The sequence below is a fragment of the Melospiza melodia genome, chromosome 15 (genome assembly GCF_035770615.1).
Source record: "Melospiza melodia melodia isolate bMelMel2 chromosome 15, bMelMel2.pri, whole genome shotgun sequence".
NCBI classification, from domain to species: domain Eukaryota; kingdom Metazoa; phylum Chordata; class Aves; order Passeriformes; family Passerellidae; genus Melospiza; species Melospiza melodia.
In genome coordinates, this window is record NC_086208.1 from 6,007,820 (window position 1) to 6,016,472 (window position 8,653).

An 8,653-nucleotide genomic window follows, 5' to 3' on the forward strand; every position below is an offset into this window, starting at 1 on the left:
ACCTTGTATTTATTCTACCCCACTTTGCACTGCAGTGAATTTCATGCATCTGTCTCTTCAACTGTTATTTGAGATGAAGCAAATGGCATTTTCAAGTATGACAGAATTGGAAAAGGAGCAAAGAGAAGTAAATTCACAGTTACAGCAAAGCCTCTCTTGCCATTACAAAGGTGCCCCACAGGGTACAGATTTTGAAAGCATGTCCAAGGGCCCTGCCACTGCCACTTACATCCAGCATGGCTCAAATCTGCATCCCTCCCATGAGCTCATGATTTGGAGCAGCCCCTCTCTATGGATGCAGCTTTAAGGGCTTATTAAGCACTAACAAACCAGGCTGTCCCACACAATGTACATCTTAAACATGAAGTGCAAATTGGTTGAATGTGGTAACAGCCCTGAAAGATAAAATGCAAATTTTATCTACACATACACACAAAATGAGAAACCCCCACAAACTTAACATATCTTCTTCCATATCCAACCTTCATAATTCATCTTGATATCTTGACTTAAAATAAATTTATTATTCTAATATTTAACAAGTCATTTCTCAGCCATTCAGATGTTGTTGCATCCCTATAACACCAGCAGTAGTAATTCCACTTCTTTTGTCCACGTTGATTCGTCAAAGGGAATCAAGTATCCAGACCACAACATCCAGGATAAGTTCAATTGAAGCATATAATAATTTCTTGGCACATATATAAAAAATTTAATTATCTTCTTCCATGGCTCCACTTTGCCCTGTTCTAAAAATAACTTGTAAGGCACTCCAACATACTTTATCTCAGTTTACCAGGAGCCATCCTCAATATATCCAGTTTTTACAGAGGTAATGAAATTGGTTTATGGCTATAATTACCTAAATGTGAAGTCTGTATCATTGGCAGAACTGAAGAACAACTTATTCTCACATGCCAACTTATAAGCATGTAAGGATATTTGATTCCAAAGGCAACAGAAGCTGGTATTTCAGTACATTTAAAAAGAAATTTACATTTTCTTGCACTTGACAGCCAATCTTCCTTAAGTTTATCTTCCAAAAAATTGTACTGGGCAGGGACAGAAAGGAGGGCAAGACAGCAAATAATAAAGATTTCTTTATCTATACACCACTTCCATTGTAATCTACATCTTGCAGGAAGTATCCTGCTTTACTAGCTTTAGGCTTTGAAAATATAAAAGCCCCCTCATAGTAGCAGATACCAAAATGTGTCAAAGGCAAGAAGACAATGCATGCCAGTGCCCACCAGTGTAAGAAGAGATCATAGAGTTAAATCTGCACACTTAAAACCTTATGGTGGCACTGCTATCTTTGGGTACTACTTTGCTTCCTGATGAATCTACAATTTTCTTAAAATAGGATAACTGCCTCTGACAGACTTGTAGCTAATCAATGAACCTCAAAAATAAAATTCCTCTTCCCGCCTCCCTACTTTTATACTAATAGAACTATCCACTGTGTTTTCACTTGGCAAATCACATATATGATGATACTCCCAGCAGTTTTTCTGTGGAAGTGAATGAAGAGCTCACAAAGCAAATCAATTCTGTGTTCAAAAATAGTATGAATAAAAACTTTAAAAATGAATGTGAGGATCAGTAGACGTTGACTAAGCCCTGCTTCTGTGCTTGAATCCTAAGTGCCTATTTATGAAAGCTTTTAAAAGGATATATTAAAAACAAGAGCATCTACCTCACAATCATCAAGAGCCCTGCAATGAATCAATGCCTGGACAAAGTCAGGTTCCCAAAGGTAACACAAACAAGGGGAACTGTCACATCTCCACTGCAAGCTGCAAAACACACACAGAATCACACACAGAATGAGTGGGTTGGAAGAGACCTTCAAGATCATCGAGTCCAACCCATGCCCTAAACACCTTAACTAAACCACGGCACCCAGTGCCACTTCCAGTCTTTTTTTGAACACATCCAGGGATGGTGACTGCACCACCTCTCCAGGGAGGCCATTCCAATATTTTATCACTTTTTCTGTGAAAAACTTTTTCCTAATGTCCAACCTTCATTTCCCCTGATGCAGTTTGAGACTGTGTCCTCTCATTCTGATGTTTGTTGCCTGGTGAAAGAGACCAACCCCACCCAACCACAACCATCTTCAGGGAGTTGTAGAGTGATAAGGTTATCCCTGAGTCTCCTTTTCTCCAGGCTGTGCACTCCCAGCTCCCTCAGCTGTTCCTCACAGGGTTTGTGTTCCCAGCCCCTCACCAGCCTCATTGCCTCTTCTGCAGGCGCTCAACATCCTTCCCAAACTGAGGCACCCACACTGTCCTTGGTGGGGTGATTGGTTCCTGTGTGCACATTCTCTCACTTTTCTCTCAAAGGACTTGGAGTTATATGTGGATCCCCTAATATCTCAGCTTTTCTGCACCTATGAATTGGTTTTGTACCCCAACCAGTCACGGGCCTGAAGGAGACAAAGAAAATACCTGCCATTACTTTACAGCCATTACTGTGGTTCCTCATGTTTTTAAGTAGAGGATAATCACAGATCAGTTGGCTTCACAAAAATAGCATCCTTTAACAACATCATCTAAGTGTATATAAAGCTATAGGAATTACTTCTATATGTAAGTCAAAAGGGTTTTAAACAAGAAAGCTTTGCAGATAAAAAATGAAAGAAACCTCAATTTTCATGCTTGAACCTGAAAGTAGTGTGTATCTATTCTTCAGAAACACCTACCTTGGAAGGGCTTCCTCCCTGTGAGTGTCCTGGAGAGCTACAGACACCACTGAAATCAGGATCATTGCTCTGCATTTTATGACTGCTTGAAAGTTCACACTGAGTACACGTGATTGGATCTGAAAAGCAGATTGCCCTGTGGTTTTACAAAAGGCAAGCTAGAACTCATGTTTTTAAAAATGAGGCAGATTTCTTTCCCAGATGATCACCCTTGGCCTGGCAGAAAATGTAATCCCCCCCAAAAAGCATAAAGCAAAGAAGTACCCGGTATTTTCTGTCCAAGTCTTAGCAAAAATAAAACTATTTTAATCAGGACTTCAATCTAAGAAATTAAAACATAGAAAAACATATATCCAATACTAAACAAGAAGTTTTAGACAGCACCTTTTTTACTGCATTAAATAATATCACTTTTCTTCTGTAAAACTTTAAAATGTGCAACACTTCTGTATACAAAGTAACAAGTAATAGTGATGAGATTCCTTATTGATCCCATTGCCAAGAGCAAAAAAAAAAAAAAAAAAAAGTGGTAGAATTAGCCAGTTCATACTGTCTTTTAAAATGGCTAGATTTTACAGGGCCAGAATCTACTAGATAAAATATTTTCAACTGTAGAAATTAAATAGCTGAAATTCCCAAATAAAAACTTAACAGAATCACTTTTATTAGTCCAAAATCCACCTTTTAGCTAAGCCACTAAAATCCAAGCATAATTTTAAATGAAGAATCATTTTATGCATTCTCAAGTAGGTTTTTATTTCCTTTACTGAAAGATAAGTGAGTTACATTTTTAAAATTAGAAGTTAAAGACTTAGTTTTCTGAGAAAAACACCTCTTAACATCTTACATGATTCCCAAAATAAAATTTTCAATAAATTAATTTGTTTGATTTACAAGTAATTAATTTAAAGTATTTAGAATGAAAAAGAAAAAAGTCCATAAAAAAAAAGCTTTCATAAATAGCCCTCACCTAAGCATCTTGCTGAGATTGTGGATTTTCTAGTAAAGAACATAGAATCTGCTTGTGGGGTTCTACCTATTCTTCTTATACATTAATGCATTCCTGAGAAATAGAGGAGAAAAATTAAAATATTTCCAATCACTATCAAGTAAAAATCAACAAAATATTGGTAAAAAACTTAGACACACTTTCTAGGAAATAGCTTATAAAAAGCACATAGTCTTTCCAGCTGTTATTGGTAGATGAGAAAAGCTGTAAACATGGGGCAAAAGGATCTTCCCTGGAGAATCAGGAATTGGTGTTTGGTGGCTGAGACTTTGCCTACCCAATGTTTCTGCAAAAAACTGCAATCTTAAATAATTCAAAGCTTGCTTAGCTGCTCTTAGCAATTTAGTTAAAACCTGATAGATGAACACAGCTTCTACTTTGGAAAACTGAGGAGACCAGAAAGAATATTCAGCATGGAAACTCAGGTGAGCTGAAGTTAAGGCTTATTAAAGAAACTCTGGTTCTTGGATGAAATTATAATTCATGCAGGGCATTTCTTTCATATGAAGTTGCTACTGAAATTTTATGAAATCAGTCTCCAACATATTGGACATTGGATAAATTGGATTCTTTTTTTTCAAGCTTTTTCTTTGTGAAATGCAGCTGCAAATCAGAGGGCAAAAATGGCTGTCTGGATGTATCTGAAATACATTCAAATTGAAGGCACAGTAGTGGTTTTTTTGCAATAACTGACCATACATGATTAGATACATGAACTGTGGCAGTTTTGTGGGGTGTAAAAGGACTCATCTGCACACTAACACACCAAAAGGACTGTGTGGAGCAGAAACAAGTCAGCAGTTGTACAGTTTTGTCCCCTTGGTGGAACACTTCCATGGGTAAGCTGGAACAGGCCTCAGAGATTTCCCTTCCATGCCCAAAGGCTCCATAGCACCATCCACCCACCCCTGGCTAATCCAGCTGCAGCCCTGAAACACATCTGTGAAACTCCTCCTCTGCCCTGGGCACTCTGTGGAACTCACTCATCCTCTGCCCTGGGCACTCTGTGGAACTCACTCCTCCTCTGCCCTGGGCACTCTGTGGAACTCACTCCTCCTCTGCCCTGGGCACTGAAGCACCTCAAGCAGAAGCACCTTTCTGGTGGCACTCAAGGGCCTGCACCCCCTTGTGCCCTTGCTCCACACAGGGAGACAGCAGGACTGTGCTGCAAGAAAAACCTGCAGACAGAAGTACACTGGTGTAATATATTGGGATAATATTTTTTAAGCCATACCCTCTTCTCCAGTCTAGTATTTTCCATCAGCACAGCTGTATTTCTGCAGACATTTACAAATTCTCCTCGCTCTCCTTTTTGGTTACCTAGCCCCCATGATTCTCTGCATTTCTCTAATATTTCTAAATACCTCTAGCCTTCCCTAAATAACTCCACATAGAGTTTTGCATTAGGTTTTCAGAGCAACAACATGCAGAGTAAAAGGAGAAAAATGACATAATTCTCCATTAATCTATACTTGCAGAGTACACTGGAAGTTTTATTAGGCTATTATAACCTTTCTGCCTTCTTTTCTGGTCAAGTCCATTTTGAAAGCAAAAGACTTAAAGAAAGAAAATGCTATGATTTGTTTATTTGAGCATCACACACTACTGTAGCATCCATTTGTTTTAAATGCTGATGAAATATAGAATATATTTAGGATCAAACCCAATTTAGTCGCCCTAAATTGAGACAGGTTAAAAACCCACTGCCCTGAGGACAGTCAGCCAGATACACAACATTTCCCTCTGCAGAATGGCACAGCCAAATCTGCTGCTGAGGATGACTAAGGATTGGAAAATTTAGAGAACCAGATTTCAGTGTTATTAACTAAACCCCTTAAATACTTTTTAAATTTTAATTGTTGGACTTTAAAAAAGAAATCTTACATTTCCTCCTTTCACCTGTGTTCAAGATTTATTTTTTAGATAAAGCTTACTGTTCATGTCTGTCCAGGCACTGCAAATGAACTTTTTCTCACTTCAACACACTGGCTGGAAAGAAGTGGATTTTTTTCCTGAGGTAGAACAGAATACTTTTTCCTCAAAACAAATATGCCTGAAGAGAAGCTATTTCTTCTGAAATGCATCATCCATGTAGAACATTACATCTGAATAAAATCCTGAGGTATTTGGAGTTCTTAGGCATTATATGGACTCTTTTCTTTGGCAACAGAGTGGCAGGAAAAAAAATATATTTAAAAGAAATTGAGACAAGTCTTACCGTATACTTTCTGAAAAGAACCCTTCAGGAAGAGATAACTTCTGCATAATTATTTATTATATATTCATGATTCAGGTACAATTCAATATATGGAAAAGCCTTTATAAACTTGTTATCCATATGTACCAAGAATCTTTGACTTTATTGTTGTAAGTCTAAGTGGCTCATTTATGCACAAAACGAAATTTCCTTTCAGCACAGAAAAATATAGAGCAAGTCAAGAAATTACATTTGTTCTGTGAAAAGCTACTCTTACCTGTCTACTTAAATCAGTATAAAAATGCAATATTCCATTTTTGACAATGTTCTGAAAGTTGGGTGTTCTTTTTTAACAGCATGCAAAGCTTTCTTTGCTCTTCAAAGTGCTTTTAAAATAGGGCATTCATTCAACATAGGTGGCACTCCCTAAAAGAATTTTCATCGGGTCAGAAAGTAGATGGCCAAGTTTCTGTGAGAATTAAGACTCTTGTGTTGGAGGGTGCAAAAAGAGATCATGGGACCTGTGATTCAGCAGATCTCCAGTGCAGAAGGAACAGATCTCTCCAAACAGGATACCTGGAATACCCAGGCTGCTGGGACAGACACTGGCTGATTATTGGTGCATTTAAAGGTTCTGTCACTGCTCTACAAACAGTGAATCTTACCCATGCAAATGGCTGCACCCAGGGACACTTCTGGAAGATGGTTTCTTCAAAATGAAAATAAATCTTTTCTATAATTACCCATGTTTCTTCTGAAAGAGAGGCACTTGTTCTTTTTAAAGGAATACTGCCTGTGTATTTTCCAAAGCAGCTTACTGTTGGTCTGAGGGGAAATAGAAACCATCCCTGTGGAATATCAGTGCATAATGAGCAGTGTACTTCTGTGGCTGCCTAGGGAACAGTGCTGGCAGCATCACTCACCACAGTGGCCTGAGGTCTGTAGAAATGGCAGGTGGAATGAAAGTCTCTGTTTTTGGCAATGCCAAAATGAGAAGGATTTAATATGCTGAACAATTGTATTCCAATGCTAATCTCTATTTTTCATTTTTTTTAATGTCTCTAAATGGAATATTTTTGGTGATAATTTAAAAAAACAAACAAAATCTTACACATCTCTCTTATATTATGGTGCTTGTCAGAGACTAATACAGGGAAATCTGGCAAAAACTATAAGGTAGAATGTAAGCCAAGGATATAAAATGGTTTGGCAGAGAGAAAAATTCCCTGAAGGATTTATAATAAAAACAATAATACAAGAGCTCTGAATAGAGAGGTGTACATACAGAAAAAGCAATTACTCTAACAGAATATTAGTTACTATGACAAGTGTTTGAAAAACAGACTTATCTCAGCTGCCAAAAATAATTAAGGAGATTGTCTCACTACCCTTCAAACAAAAGAATTAGTGAGAAATTTCATTCAGGCTTTGTGCTTCTTTCTCTAAGAATCAGGAAAATTAACAAGGTCAGCTAGAGTACAGCTAGGATTACTCTTCAGCCAGTATTTTAGCACAATTCTTAATACTTTTTTTTTTAAATCTCCCTCTTGTTAAAGCATTTCTTCCCAAGAGGGTATTTGATGGCTTGCCAGGCTGTTCAGTGCCCTCTCATTCACCCTGCAGCAGAAGGCATTGCTCCCCCTGGCACCAGAGCCAGGGCCAGGCATCCCTTGCTCCAACTGGTACCATTTCACACCCATCTCCTGCCATAAAGTGACGCTACTGAAGGGACACCGAGGCCTGAGGTAGCAAGAGTAATTTGGAGGCAATTGCTCCATTACACAGAATATGAGACAGTTGGATTATTATTTCAAGTTTTTCTGAGTATTTCAGGCCCCTGGGTAGGAGTTGATGTTGTACTGTGGAACTGAATAATTCAGAAGGGAGTCCCTTAGGAGAACAGCTGTTAGGTAAACACTTCAGGAAAAACCAAGTTTAGTAAAGGCCTTTAAATTATATTTTTCTTTCCCCACTGAAAGCCTAATTATCTCTTAGTAGCTCAGAAGATTTTGTTTCAACCTAACAACCACTTAATGCTCCCTGTTCTCCTCACATTACTGCCTGAACAGTTTTTGAGTAGTATCACATAGTTTCTAATCATTACGAGGGTGAAATGTTCCTGGGGTTGGAAAAGTAACTCTATAAGCTTCAAAAATTGAGAAACAATGGGGGGGAATTGCTATTCTGCTTGTGCTTCTTACCCTGCTGAATTCTTCCAGCCATTCAGAGAGAGTTCTGAAGGCTACAGGTCCTTCTCAACCTTTTTCTTTGGTGATGTTCTGCATCACCAGCTGAGGAGGTTGGCATCCCTTGGATTCACACAGGACCTGCAGATAATGTCAGTAAAGTTCATCCCCAGGCATTCTGCTGCTCTGGGTCACCACACTTGGTGTCCTCAGAAAATTGTGTTTAAAGTGCTTCCTGTCAGGGGAGGCTGTGGCTGTGCTCCAGTTTCAGGGTGGTTGTTTTTTAAGAAAAGCATTACTGTAAGTGTTCTGTTGCTATTAAAGATAAGGAACATTTTGACTTTAAGTGTAGAGATAGAAGCTGATAAAATAACATATTGTTCACATAAGGCAGGACTGAAATAAAACCATTCTGGCATATAAATATTAAGTAATGTTTCCAATATGATCTGTGCAACTGCAGGACAATTACAGCTCCCCACTCCATATCCCAGATAAAGCTACTGGAACAATATATCATTTTTAATGAGATTTTATAGCATTCTGTAATTTCTTCT